Raw genomic sequence first — 15,860 nt, 5'->3', positions numbered from 1 at the left:
CCCCTCCGTGGATGGGGTTGGACTTGTTGAGTACGTTAGTACTCACCCTTGCTTCATTGCTACAGAGGAAGACCCTGAGTTCGTCGCAGAAGACCTCGAGTAGAGGTTGTGTCCGCACCCGACGCTGCCTGTGGTGTTGCCCTGCCCAAGATGCTGCTGCTGCCGTGTAGTCCCGAGTGCTGTCTTTTGGCAGTCGCTTGGTTAGCCGCCGTTATCTATTTGCTGTTTATCGCTGCGTGGCTTTCACGCCCACTCCCTCGGGAGTTGTACGGTAACTGAATTATCTGTCGAATAAATGTGTTATCAGCCTCCTGGGACTGATATTTGTATCACATTTAGTCTCTACTTATGTGGGGACGCTTCAACCGCTCTTTCTCAATCCTGTGATTCAGAATCCCTTGTAGGTTAACTCTTAATCGTACGTAGCATGGCCATGCATTTTCGGATCCGATCACTCGAGGGGCCCATAGATATCAACCTCAATCAAAGAGGGGCAAATCCCATCTTGATTGACCATGTCTCACAGCATGCTTCTTGAGAAACCCGAAAGCTACCTTTTTAACTGCCCTGTCATGGTGTAGTGTTTGATAGCCCCTAAGTAAGTCGATCCACATCTTGAGTACATGCGACAATCTCAGGTCTAAGGACAAAGCGTACATGTTGTGTAAAGAGAGAACTACTTCTCGTGTTGGGTCAGTCCTAGCACATGTCTCCACATGTGTCTACATTATTAGTTTGACATCTCCATGTCCATGACTTGTGAAACATAGTCATCAACTAATACATGTACTAGTCTAATATTCATGTGTGTCCACACATGAACTCAGACTAGGGACAACTTTTAGAATAACCATACAAGTAAAGAGTTCCACATACAATTCACATAATTGCAGATCAATTCAAGTAGCCTTTAATGGATATTCAATGAACACATTATACAAATCATGGATACAATCAGACATCATCATCTCTATGATTGCCTCTAGGGCATACCTCCAACACATGGAGCCCTCAGCTATAACATCTTTGCTCCAAGGAGACACAACCATGGAGCCCCCATCTATAATATCTTTGCTCCAAGGAGACAAAACTGCCATTCTTCATGCTCACCTTAACATAGCTATAGTTTTGGATCCCGGTCCAATATTCCATGACCCAGCCTCGTGCATCCCCAAGGTTTTGTCCCTATTCATTTGCCTCTTTTTTATTGCACCTAGAAGTTGAAACTTTTAAATCCCTCACACATCAATCTACATGTAGGAGAAGGAGGTGCACAAACCACTTGCATCTTCATCATCCCGTGGTGATCCTTATGGGAAAGTGACATGTCAAACCAACTTATTTTAGTCAACCCCCCATGTCTACCTCTCATTTCCTGCCCATGGGTGGCAAGCTTCCCACACGAGGTGACAGCTCAACTTCGACAATCTTCCCCCGCCCTAGTCGTTGCCTAGGCGCTTCTCCACCACCCTTCAGTGAAGACCAACACCAAAACCCTGAAGGGTTAGAGAATTAACAACTTGGCAAAGCTAGTGGGGAAGACATGGCCCCCAGTTGGAGCTTCGAGGTCAAGGGGCGTCACGGGTGATGTGTCGCGTGGTCGGTAAGATGGAACGCGTGGGCCCCCACCTCATCCGGTCGTGTTGTGCCAAGTCACTAACAAAGATCGGTCGCATCATCGCCCAACTCTTGGCACAGTGACTTGTACTCCCACCTTGATCGGAGTTGAGCCAAGGATGATGCTCGGGTCACGCTTGAGTGGAGCTGGGAGAGATGCTAGGAGGGGGACCAAGTGGACCAAGCCTCGTCAGGGTCCACCACCGAGCATTGCTCCCAGTGCGAGGCATGGACTTACGCCGATGGAGACAACGACATCGGACCCTACGGGGTAGGATGCCAGGCCTTCACATCTGACCTCCGTTGGGTCAACTGCCCGATGAAGTTCCAGCACAATATCCTTGAGAAATGTGATGGAGCTATCAACCTAGATAAGTTCCTCTAGATCTACACCATCGCCATCCAGGTGGCAGGTGGAGGCTCAAAGATCATAGAGAACTACTTCTATGTATCCCTACTTCCATTGAGCTCAATCGAGTCATGGGGAGACTTATGCAATGAATTTGTGGCCAACTTCTCAGGTTCATTCTCACGGCCCGGGATGGAGAGTGACCTTCACATGGTCCACCAGCACGATGGCAAAATGCTACATTAGTCTATCCAATGTTTCAACCAAGTTCGCAACTCCATCCCCCACATCACCCCAACCTTGATCATAGTTGCCTTCTGTCATGAGGTGACCGACCAGCGCTTGCGGGGGAAGCTAGGGATGCACAATGTAGAAACCTTCGGAGAGTTGTTTGCGCTGGTGGAAAAGTATGTGCAGGAGGCTGAAGCTTAGGCTTTTCCTCCTCCATGCGATGCATCCCTGTTGATGCTCGTTATTGACATACTTTTAGTGCTATTTAGCTAGTGTTTTCATGCATATTCTTATACTAACCCTCTACTTGGCACCTGAAATAACCCCATATTCGCATATGTGTTGTGTTTTGGACTATATTGCAAAATCATAGGAAATATAACATAAATGAAGGATTTTTCTACAAGTTGGATTTGAGCCCAGACTTTGGATATTGGAAGGCCCAAACACAAATATTGACCTGGAGGAGGACCTAAAACTTGCATGAGCCATATCTTCCTCCGATTGGGGTGAATTTATAGGGAAAATTGCATGGCTCGACAAGATCTACAACTTTCGTATGAAGCGCTTGGGCATTGGAGGCCAAAATAGGGCAGGCCGATCGGCCTATGGGGTTCCAGGTCGATCAGCCCGGCCCGTTTTCAACTTCGTTCGACATCCCCTTTCACCAGGAGGAAGCCCACGACGTTCCTTGGGTTTTCCTCCAGATACTTCACCTCGAAGACACCCCAACCTACGCTGCTAATTATAAATACCAAGGACATTCAACAAGAAGGACAATCCTGACGAGTTTAGATCTAGCCGCCACCACCACAAGAGAAGAAATAGGGTTTATATCTAATCAGGAGCTTCGTCATGGAAGGGGACCTCTAGAGGAGGGAGGAAACCCCTAGGCCGATCGGCCTAGGGTGCTCAGGCCGATTGGCCTGAGGCCCTCGTGGCTCCCCTCGTCTTCATCTTCGGTTAGGGTGTTCTCCAAGTGCTCCATACCCCTTTTGTGCATTAACATGTGTAAGATCATAGGGGTAAAACCTCTATTCACCCATAGGGTTGATATGTTCCTTGTATGTAACTGCTACATGTTCTTTATGCCAATTAATGCATCATGATCTATGTCGTTGCAATGCTTCGTTTACATATGTGAGCTCTTGTTTTATATAACATAAGATCTTAGTAGAGTTTTTGGTAATCGTGGTGATTAGCTTAACTCTGCAGATACTTCAATATAGTGTGTGTGAGCAAGGTGGTTGAGTATCCCTGTGTAGTGACAGTATGCGGGAGGGAAAAGGCCAAGCGAGCACATAATTGCTGTGATAGCTAGAGAGGGTAGCACCCATCTGTGTAGTAGATGCATATTCTTGTGAACCTAGATCCTTGGGAGGGAACACTTATATCTATCTCTATCACCTATCTTGTGTTAATCTTTGCTATATTATCTCAATCTTTGTTATTAGTTTAGTTTGTCTCTTTACAGGATACATACAATCAGTTTCGTTAGCAAGATTGGTATAAAGTGAGAGCTAGCAATCCACTTGTTCCACGGATTGATAAGCCTTGGGAGAATACTCTAAGGGAAAAGCCACAACTGATCATTGCGCTTGCAGTTCACGAATTGGCATGCTATCTGCCGTCAACAAGCTTTTCTGGTACCGTTGCCGGGGAAGAAGTCAGTTTGCTGTGTTTGATCTTTGTATTGATTTTGTTAACCCACTAATACTTAACTTTCATGTAGATCTTTTTATTTTTATTTTCCTTTTTAGTGTCTAGATGGATCTGTTTGTCATACCATTGGAAAACGAAGAAATGTTGCTAAGGAAATTAGCAATGCCATCATCAGGGCACGCGGCTCGCCTGAGGGCATCATGTAGGCGACCATTAGCCGCATCTTGCTCCTTGGTTGAAGTGGTAGGCTCCTGCCTCATGATCGTCGGCGGCACACTTTTGGGTGTCTTGGTCAGCAGCGCGCATGCAGCGAAAGGGAAGTTGCACGCGGGGAGGAGAAGCATCATGATTGGCATGCTAGACAGCGGAAGGTGGTGAATCTGGTGGAACCTAGACTCGTGATACCATAAAAGAAACGGAGATTGGGTGGGAATAATAGATTGATTGATTGAGAGATAGAGGTTGCATATATTTAGGAGGAGGATATTTTGAGGTTTATAGAAATAGAACCAAAACAAGATCTCCTCATATCTCTAACCAACCATATCTAGGATCGGTCGAGCATTAAGCCCACGGGCACAGGACCCAAGCACGCAAGACACATATACTGCCTAACATGCCCCTGTAGTCAAAGGGTTGATGGATCGAGTGTTTAGCCTGGACCTAAACTCCATGAAGACCGAAGAATGCAGCCCCTTCATGAAGACATCAGTGAGCTGAGATGTTGTTGGAGCATGGAGAAGATGGACATCACCAGGAGCAACACACTCCTAAGAAAGTGTAGATTGATCTCCACATGCTTGGCCCGCTAGTGCAGAACAGGGTTTGAGGACATGTAGACTATACTAATGTTGTCACAATACACCAATATGGCCTGCCACAAGGGAGTATGCATCTTACCCAAGAGCTAGCGCAACCAAGTTGTTTCCACGACGGTGTTAGCAACAGCTCGAAACTCAGCCTCAGCACTAGAGTGAGGCAGTGTTCTGACACTTGGAAGACCAGGAGATGATGTTGTCGCCAAGGAACACAACCATAGCCTGCAGTAGACTTGCGCATGTCAGGACAAGTAGCCCAATCAACATCAGAGTAAACCACCACTTCCGACTAAGATAAGGGGTGCACAAGCAGTCCAAGGTGTAGGGTGCCACGGATATACCAAAGAATACGCTTCAAGGCAGCAAGGTGAGGCTCTTGAGTATTATGCCTGTGGAGGCAGACCTACTGAACAGCATATATAGTGTCTGATTTGGTGAAGGTGAAATACTAAAGAGCTCTTGCTAGGTTGTGAAAATCTGAAATGGGCACGCCATTTGCTGATAGCTTCGGATTCACATCCACCGAAGTAGTGCAGGGTTTGTAGTCAGCCATCCCAGCACGATCCCGAATCTCAAGCATGAAAGAGAGAAGAAGCCCATCATGATGAGGACATGACATGCTTAAATACGACCATTCGTGCTAAAGATAAGGTGAGCTCGTTCCTATGTATTATTTTTTGTTATTTTGAGAATAGATTACTACCTAAAGATATTACTATAATTAGGAATCAAAGGAGAAGTGGTGTTGCAATTGCAAGGTTCGGATCTTGCTGATTAGAAGAAAGATCATTAGTGTTGCTTCTCCACCAAATCGAGAGTTATCCTCACCTGATGGAAGATCGGGCACCCTAGTTCCCATCACATCACCAGTGCGCTGAACATGAATCCCTAGGAAGTGGTGTAGCTTGTTGAGGTCTTTCAGGGTGAACTGCTGAAGGGTGCCAATGGTACTGCGAAGTAGGGTGGTTGTGGAGGCGGTCAGTACTATGTCATCCACATACAGGAGGAAGTAGATCATGTCGCTACCACTGCAATAGACGAACAGGGAGGTGTCGGTCTTTACCTCCACAAACAAAAGCTGAAGCAAGAACGAGGAGAACCTACTATACCACGCTCAGGGCGCGTGCTTAAGACCATAGAGAGAGTGATTCAGCCAACAAACGAAATCCAGATGTGTAGAATCCTCAAAGCAAGATGGTTGAGCACAACAGACTATCTCGCATAGGGTACCGTGAAGGAAGGCATTCTTCACATCGAGCTGGTGGATCGGCCAACGACGAGAAAGAGGCAAGGACAACACTATCCGAATTGTGGTAGGCTTCATAAGTAGGTGGAACATCTCTGCAAAACCAACACCTGGGCATTGCATGAAGCTGCGTAGAACCCAACGTGCTTTGTAGCGCTCAAGGGAGCCATCAGCCTTGAACTTGTGGTTGAACACCCACTTGCCAGTGGCCACATTAGTGCGGGAAGGTCAAGGGATGAGATCCTAGTATTTTTCTCCTGGAGAGGATATAAGTCCTCCTGCATGGCTGCCCAATTGGGGTCGGTAGCTTCATGGAACTGGTAAGAGGAGCGCAGCCTAGAACAGGGTAGGCAGGCGAAAACCTAACTTGGTATGGGTCATTATGGCATGCTAATTTACCATAGTACAGACCGCAACCACACCAAGAGGAAGACGAGGGGCACCAACCAGTCCCGGCGCATGCACGGGGATGCGAACAGGCGAAGGACGCGCTGCCAAGGGCATTGGTCCATGGATTGGGCGCTTGGAGTAGGCCAGGTGTGTGTCGAGGTCGAGGGATAGTAGCTGTGGCCGCTGGGCCTCCAGCCAGTGATGGGGTGGGCAGCCAGTCAAGAATGGGTCGAGGCTGACAGCGAGGTGGTCGGGGCCGGTTGGAGGGTCACCGAGGTTGGCTGAAGAGCGGCCGGTGCTAGCTGTCGAACGGCTACAACCATTGGAGGAGTAGTCCCAGCCGGCGGGGGAGCAGCCATGGGCGGCAGCAATGCAGCAACAGCCAATTGACTTGGCTGCGTGGGCATGCCAGGGAAGGCAGCGCCATGGCTAGCCGCACTGTTGGGTTACGAGGTAGGCTACACTAGCGCAAATCAAAATTTCTACCGCGTAAAACTAGGAAGAACTGCCGTATAAGGATCACGGGATTACCACTCGACGCACTACTGGTGCGTAAGATGTAGATTTGCGTCAATGCAGTGAAGACGATCAACGTAGTTGTACGTAGTCGATCAACGTAGTCATACGTAGTCGATCACGTCAACGTCCAGCAGCTCCTCAGCAGCTCGTCCACGTGCAGCAAGATCGCCCTCGTGCCGCGGCTCGTCTTTGGCTCGTCGTGGCTCGTCGGCGGCTCGTCCAAGTGCTGCAGGCGCAACACCTCCAAGGTATCCACACGTGCAGGGAGGAAGCGTCGCAAGCCGGACTGCTAGATCCGCTAGTTGCAACAGGCGAGGGCGTGGGAGGTGCGGCAGATGTGTTTCGCCAAAAGGTGTAAACCCTAGGGCGCCCCCACCCCCTCTATTTATAGAGGTTCCTAATGGGCCTCTGGGTTCGAGGCCCATTAGTACTTCTAAGCCTAATCAAACTCGGATCAGATCAGAATTGGGCTTCCAGCCCCTTAAGTGTGTGACCCTATGGGTTCGGATACGTATAGACATGGCCCGAGTACTCCTACTCAGCCCAATAGTCGGCAGCGGCCTCTAGCAAGACGTGCCAACTCCTATACGCACACGAAGATCATATCAAACGAACCATCACAACATAATATACATGCTATTCCCTTTGCCTCACGATATCTGGTCTAGCTTCAAGCCGACCGCTCTTTCTCGATCCTGTGATTCAGAATCCCTTTGTAGGTTAACTCTTAACCGTACGTAGCATGGCCATGTATTTTCGGATCCGATCACTCGAGGGGCCCAGAGATATCACTCTCAATCAGAGAGGGGCAAATCCCATCTTGATTGACCATGTCTCATAGCATGCTTCTTGACAAACCCGAAAGCTACCTTTATAACTACTCTGTTGCGGCGTAGCGTTTGATAGCCCCTAAGTAGGTCGATCCACATCTAGAATACATGCGACAATCTCAGGTCTAAGGACAAAGCGTATATGTTGTTTAAAGTGAGAACTTCTTCTTGTGTTGGGTCAGTCCTAGCACATGTCTCCACATGTGTCCACATTATTAGTTCAACATCTCCATGTCCATGACTTGTGAAACATAGTCATCAACTAATACATGTGCTAGTCTAATATTCATGTGTGTCCTCACATGAACTCCGACTAGGGACAACTTTAGAATAACCATACAAGTAAAGAGTTTCACATACAATTCACATAATTGCAAATCAATTCAAGTAGCGTTTAATGGATATTCAATGAACACAATATACAAATCATGGATACAAATGGAATATCATCATCTCTATGATTGCCTCTAGGGCATACCTCCAACACATGGAGCCCTCAGCTATAACATCTTTGCTCCAAGGAGACACAACCATGGAGCCCCCATTATTCAGATCAGAAATGTTCAGATCCGTGTGTATTTTGCATATCTTGATCTCACCCCGGTTAACGAAGTCTCGATTACGTGTTTGTTCTTCTGGTGATTCCTTGGCTCCTTTGCTTGCGCAATTGCCCCATTATTATCACAGTAGAGATTCAATGGGCTAGACGCATTCGGGAACACACCAAGCTCAACGAGGAAATTCCTTATCCAAACACCTTCCTTCGCGGCTTCCGAAGCCGCGATGTACTCGGCTTCTGTCATAGAATCGGCCACCGTCTTCTGCTTGGAACTCTTCCAACTAACAGCACCACCATTTAGCGTGAACACAAATCCTGATTGTGACTTTGAATCATCTCTGTCGGTTTGGAAACTAGCATCGGTGTAACCTGTTACAACGAGCTCCTCCTCACCTCCATAGATGAGGAACATATCTTTAGTCCTTCTCAAGTACTTAAGAATATTTTTCACTACTGTCCAGTGACTCTCACCTGGATCAGATTGGTGTCTGCTTGTCATACTTAGCGCATATGAAACATCTGGGCGAGTACTTATCATTGCATACATGATAGATCCAATAGCCGAGGCATATGGCACTCTACTCATGCGATCCCGGTCATCAGCGGTCGAAGGACACTGAGTCTTGTTGAGATGTATGCCATGTGACATAGGCAAGAACCCTTTCTTTGCCTCTTCCATGCTGAACCGCTTCAACACTTTGTCAATGTAAGTATCTTGGCTTAAACCTATAAGCCTTCTCGATCTATCTCTATAGATCTTAATGCCCAGAATATATGCCGCTTCCCCTAAGTCCTTCATCGAAAAACTATTTTTCAGTGAAGTCTTTACGGACTCAAGCATAGGAATGTTATTTCCAATCAGTAATATGTCATCCACATATAAGATTAGAAATACTAAAGAGCTCCTACTAACCTTCTTGTAAACACAAGACTCTTCTTCGTTCTTGGTGAAGTCAAACTCTTTGACCACTTCATCAAAACGAATGTTCCAACTCCTAGATGCTTGCTTCAATCCATAAATGGATCTCTGAAGCTTGCATACCTTTGCAACATTTTTCGGATTGACAAAACCCTTGGGCTGTATCATATACACGTCCTCAGCTAGGTTTCCATTCAGGAAAGCTGTCGTGACATCCATCTGCCATATCTCATAATCGAAATATGCAGGTATAGCTAGAATAATCAGAATGGACTTAAGCATCACTACGGGCGAGAAGGTCTCGTCATAGTCAACTCCTTGAACTTGTCGAAAACCTTTTGCGACAAGTCGTGCTTTATAGATGTGAACATTTCCATCCATGTCCTTTTTCTTCTTATAGATCCACTTGCACTCTATGGCTTTAACACCATCAGGCGGGTCAACCAAGTTCCGAACTTGATTGTCTCCCATGGACTCTATTTCGGATTGCATGGCACTCTGCCATTTTTCGGAGTCTGGGTCATCATTGCTTCTGCATATGTCGCAGGCTCATCATTGTCCAACAATAATATTTCCCGCATTTCGCGGAGCCTTGCTGGCCTTCGTGGTTGTGGCGGTGCTTCTCTTGCCATGGGTATCTCAACTTGTTCTGCTACGTTAGCATCACTCATTGATTCTTGCCCGATCGACTCACCTTGAACTTCTTCAAGATGCACTGTCTTTCCACTCTTTTCTCCTTTGAGAAACTCTTTCTCTAGGAAAACCCCGTTCCGAGCGACAAACACTTTGCCTTCTGATCGGTTGTAGAAATAATATCCCAAAGTTTCCTTTGGATATCCCACGAAAATGCACTTATCCGACTTGGGTGTGATCTTGTCCGACTGAAGTCACTTGACAAACACTTCACATCCCCAAATCTTTAGAAAAGACAAACTAGGAACCTTTCCAGTCCATATCTCATATGGTGTCTTAACTACGGCCTTAGATGGTACCCTATTATGTGTGAAAGCTGCTGTTTCTAGAGCGTATCCCCAAAATGACAACGGTAGGTCCGACTGGCTCATCATTGATCGAACCATGTCAAACAAAGTTCGATTACGTCACTCGGATACACCATTTCTCTGAGGTGTTCCAGGCAGCGTAAGTTGTGGAACAATTCCGCAACTCTTTAGATGATTGCTAAACTCGTGGCTCAAATACTCGCCTCCACGATCAGATCGTAAGGCCTTAATTTTCTTGCCACGCTGATTTTCAACTTCATTCTGAAATTCCTTGAACTTTTCAAAGGTTTCAGACTTGTGCCTCATCAAGTAGACATAGCCATATCTACTGAAATCATCAGTGAAAGTTATGAAGTATTGGAATCCTCCTCTAGCCGTCGTGCTCATTGGTCCGCATACATCACTATGTACGAGTTCCAACAAGTCTACTGCTCTCTCAGGAAATCCTGTGAAAGGCGTCTTGGTCATCTTGCCTAGCAAGCAAGCCTCACATGTCTCATCTGATTCAAAATCAAACGAAGTTAGAAGTCCATCAGAATGGAGCTTCTTCATGTGCTTTTCAGTTATATGACCCAAACGATAATGCCACAAGTAGGTAGGACTCAAATCATTAGGCCGAGGCCTTTTAGCACTTACGTTACACACAGGTGAACCATCAAGATTTAAAACAAATAATCCATTCACAATGGGTGCAAAAGCCATAAACATATCATTCTTAGAGATCACACAACCATTGTTTTCACTCGCAAATGAATAACCATCCTTCATCAAGCATGAAGGAGACAAAATGTTTCGACTTAAACTAGGAACGAAATAACAATTATTCAACTCCATAATAAATCCTGACGGGAGGTGGAGTTGCATCGTCCCGACGGTCAACGCAGCAACTCTTGCATTATTGCCCACGCGGAAATCAACTTCTCCTCTTTCCACGCTTCTACTTCTTATCATTCCTTGCATCGAATTGCAAATATGAGCAACCGATCCGGTATCAAATACCCAAGAATTAATAATTGTCTCAGCGAGAAAAATGTTGTCTATAACATTAACAACAAGCGTACCTGAGGTAGAAGTACTCTTACTTTCGCCATTCTTCAAGGAAGCTAGGTACTGCTTGCAGTTTCTCTTCCAGTGATCAAGTTCATAACAGTAAAAGCACTCTTTGTCTGGAGCAGGTCCAGGTCCAGCTTTAACCTTGGGCGTTGGGTTTGGCTTGGACGTTCCAGGCTTGCCCTTCTTCTTCCAAGAATTTCCCTTCTTCTTAAAGCTTGGCTTGTTCTGTATAGCCATCACATGGCTGGTACTAGCGCTTTTCTTAATGTCTACCTCTGCTGTCTTGAGCATACCACACAGTTCATTCAGACCCTTCTCCATCCCATGCATATGGTAGTTCGAGATGAAGTTCCCATAGGTAGGCGGAAGAGATGAAAGAATGAAGTCAGTGGCCAACTCTTTTCCCATTGGGAAGCCCAGCTTCTCCAATCGCTGAGTGTAACCAACCATCTAGATTACATTAGGTTCTACTGCTGCGCCTTCTGCTAGCTTGCACTACAGAAAGGCTTTGGACACATTGAACCTTTCAGTCCTAGCCTGTGTCTGGAACATGTCTTTGAGCACCACGATCATATCGTGTGCCTCATGATTTGTTTCGAACTGCATCTACAGCTCGGGTTCCATGCAAGCAAGCATAAGGCAGCTTACCTCAAGATTAGCATCAAATGCCTTCTTGTAAGCAGCCTTAACGGCAGCAGATGCATCATCAGCAGGTACTGGTGGTAGTGGGGTGTCTAGAACATCTTCCTTTTTATCGGCCCTGAGAACAATTCTCAGGTTACGGATCCAATCCGAGTAGTTTGTTCCATTCAACTTGTCCTTCTCAAGGACCAAACGCAAAGCAAACGATGTGGTGGTGTTGCTAGGTGTCATTTAATCTACAACAAAAGTAATACAAAATACACTAAGACAAACGTATCCATGATAGAGCAAATCACATTAAGCTATTTTAACAGAATCTACTCCCACTAAAATCAATATCCCTCTATTGAGACTTAGTGATTCAGGATCCACAACTAACAAGTCTACTAGTGAGCTTTAGCATCACCGCTAGCAAACAAGGTAGATTTGTAAGCAACTTTTGCTAATCATATCACATATAACTCCTGTTGTTGGGTGACATCTCTATGTCTCGGCACCCAACCTTTATGCCCCAAGGTCCTTAACCGTTAAGATAACCTTGTTAAGCAAACCAACCCTTATGCGCGTAAGTGTCCGACACAAACCCGTCTAGTCAAGGAAAACTAGTGGTACCCTAATTTCATAGACCCACCACTAATTGTACAAGACATGGGATGGTGCAAGTTTTAGTTGGGAGGGCATACTAACTTAAACTTTGTGAGGGATCATTCTACTTCTAACATCATAGCATGCAGAAAGTAAAACATAAACAGAATAGCATTCACACAGTTGTGACACAGTATGACCCGTTTTTCTTATGGTGATCTCCATCTCCATAGAATCTGTTCACCATGGTGATCTCCATCTCCATGTTCCATGTGCGCCATCCTCCTGGTGATGAGTCCTCCAAGAACTAGAACATGCTATTACGCCTAATAGCTAGTAAAGAAGCTAGTAATGAAGATTACATAGTTGCTTGGATCATCACAGATTGGTACGCAGACCATTAAATACATTAAGGTGACAACACATGTGGCTCCTGCCGTGTTTCCGTACGCGCGACACGCAGGTCACGAATGAGTTACACACATGCATCACATACACAAAGGGGCCATACTGATCACAAGATATATACATACATCCTGCAAAATAGAGTTAGGCGTTCTAACGTTCCAAACTTCGGATGCCTGAAACTCCATCTTCCAAGCCGAATTTGGAAAATCTAATTTTGCCAAAAACGGCAAAGCCATTGAATTTTATGTGTAACTTTTTCTGTAGATCAATTTTCATATAAAATTCGCCCCAATCCGAGATCGTACCGAAAAGTTACGGCTGATTTACCGAAGCATACGCATACGGCAAAAATCCTGACCCCGGTAGTAGATCCCATCTACTTTTGCACATCTAATGCGCCTGGCGTATGACCCTGGATTTCAATTCGACCAATCATATTGATCTTCGCTCACTGCAACTGGATTTACGTGTATCACTTAACTCCGATGGCGGAAACCGACCGGTAGGAGTATGTCGTTACACTACCATTGCAGCAAGAGTACGAAACCAGGACATACATCAAACTGAAAACTCGCATATCTCCATTTTCACACATCCGGAATCCAAAACTAAACAGCTACGGCTCTGATACCACTGTTGGGTTACGAGGTAGGCTACACTAGCGCAAATCAATATTTCTACCGCGTAAAACTAGGAAGAACTGCCGTATAAGGATCACGAGATTACCACTCGACGCACTACTGGTGCGGAAGATGTAGATTTGCGTCGATGTAGTGAAGATGATCAACGTAGTCGTACGTAGTCGATCAACGTAGTCGTACGTAGTCGATCACGTCAACATCAAGCAGCTCCTCAGCAGCTCGTCCGCGTGCAGCAAGATCGCCCTCGTGCCGTGGCTCGTCGTCGGCTCGTCGTGGCTCGTCGTGGCTCGTCGGCGGCTCGTCGTGGCTCGTCGGCGGCTCGTCCAAGTGCTGCAAGCGCAACACCTCCAAGGTATCCACACGTGCAGGGAGGAAGCGTCGCAAGCCGGACTGCTAGATCCGCGAGTTGCAACAGGCGAGGGCGTGGGAGGCGCGGCAGATGTGTTTCGCCAAAAGGTGTAAACCCTAGGGCGCCCCCACCCCCTCTATTTATAGAGGTTCCTAACGGGCCTCTGGGTCCGAGGCCCATCAGTACTTCTAAACCTAATCCAACTCGGATCAGATCCGAATTGGGCTTCTAGCCCCTTAAGTGTGTGACCCTATAGGTTCGGATACGTATAGACATGGCCTAAGTACTCCTACTCGGCCCAATAGTCGGCAGCGGCCTCTAGCAAGACGTGCCAACTCCTATACGCACACGAAGATCATACCAGACGAACCATCACAACATAATATACATGCTATTCCCTTTGCCTCATGATATTTGGTCTAGCTTCAAGCCGACCGCTCTTTCTCGATCCTGTTATTCGGAATCCCTTTGTGGGTTAACTCTTAACCGTACGTAGCATGGCCATGCATTTTCGGATCCGATCACTCGAGGGGCCTAGAGATATCACTCTCAATCAGAGAGGGGCAAATCCCATCTTGATTGACCATGTCTCATAGCATGCTTCTTGACAAACCCGAAAGCTACCTTTATAACTACCCTGTTACGGCGTAGCGTTTGATAGCCCCTAAGTAGGTCGATCCACATCTAGAATACATGCGACAATCTCAGGTCTAAGGACAAAGTGTATATGTTGTTTAAAGAGATAACTTCTTCTCGTGTTGGGTCAGTCCTAGCACATGTCTCCACATGTGTCCACATTATTAGTTCAACATCTCCATGTCCATGACTTGTGAAACATAGTCATCAACTAATACATGTGCTAGTCTAATATTCATGTGTGTCCTCACATGAACTCCGACTAGGGACAACTTTAGAATAACCATACAAGTAAAGAGTTTCACATACAATTCACATAATTGCAAATCAATTCAAGTAGCCTTTAATGGATATTCAATGAACACAATATACAAATCATGGATACAAATGGAATATCATCATCTCTATGATTGCCTCTAGGGCATACCTCCAACACGCACATGGTTGTGCAAGGGATGCTCCAGGGTTCCTGCAGGGAGAAACAACATGACACTCCTACTGGGGCTAGCACATCAATAGTAGAATTGTTCATGAACTCAAAATCCTCATGAGTAGGGGAGATGTGTCTTCGGAGAAGGGAAAGGAGAACTCCTCAAAGATGACATGTCTCGAGATGATGATGCGGTTAGATCGCTAGTCAAGACAACGATATCCCTTATGGTGTGGAGAATAACCAAGGAAGACCAAAGACATGAAGGTGCTCATAGGATTGGGAAGTCTAGAAAAGAGCATAATGGGGCATAGACAAGCCAAGTGTCTTGGTGGGCACAATGTTCAGGAGGTACGTTGCTGTGCTAAGATCCTCAACCCAATAGGAGGGGGGATGCTGGCCTAGACCAGGGATCGGACAAAATTGTTAGTGCGAATAATATGCTTGGCTTTACCATTCCGAGGCGAGGTGTAAGGGCAAGACATGAGAAGATGAATGCTGTGGCAAAGGAAGAATGCACGGGCGCGGAAGTTATCAAACTCATGGACATTGTTGCATTGTACTCCCTTGATCATTATGCCAAGTTGTGTATACACATAAGAAAAAAAAGTTAGCTAGAGTGGCAATGGTGTCAGACTTGAGGCGCACAAGAATATCCAAAGATAGTGCGAGCAATCATCAAGAATAACTAGAGACACTAATAATAGGCGATGTCCAAAGGTCATATAGAGACACTAATAATAGGCGATGTCCAAAGGTCATAATGTATTAACTGAAAATTATGACTAGTTCGCGATGACGAAGTATGAAAGGGAGACGAGTATGACGCGCAAACTGACAAGCATGAGAAAGAGAGTCGCTAGGACTTTTATTACACGAAACCACTAATGATTGTGCTAGCCTAGACAAAGGTTCATGACTAGTAGGCGCCGGAGTGCCGGACAGTGGCCCCTACCCCTACCCTTGGATCGCAGC

The sequence above is a fragment of the Setaria italica genome, chromosome V (genome assembly GCF_000263155.2).
Source record: "Setaria italica strain Yugu1 chromosome V, Setaria_italica_v2.0, whole genome shotgun sequence".
Taxonomy (NCBI): domain Eukaryota; kingdom Viridiplantae; phylum Streptophyta; class Magnoliopsida; order Poales; family Poaceae; genus Setaria; species Setaria italica.
The sequence above is the reverse complement of the archived record's forward strand: the minus strand, read 5'-3'. Positions refer to the sequence as shown.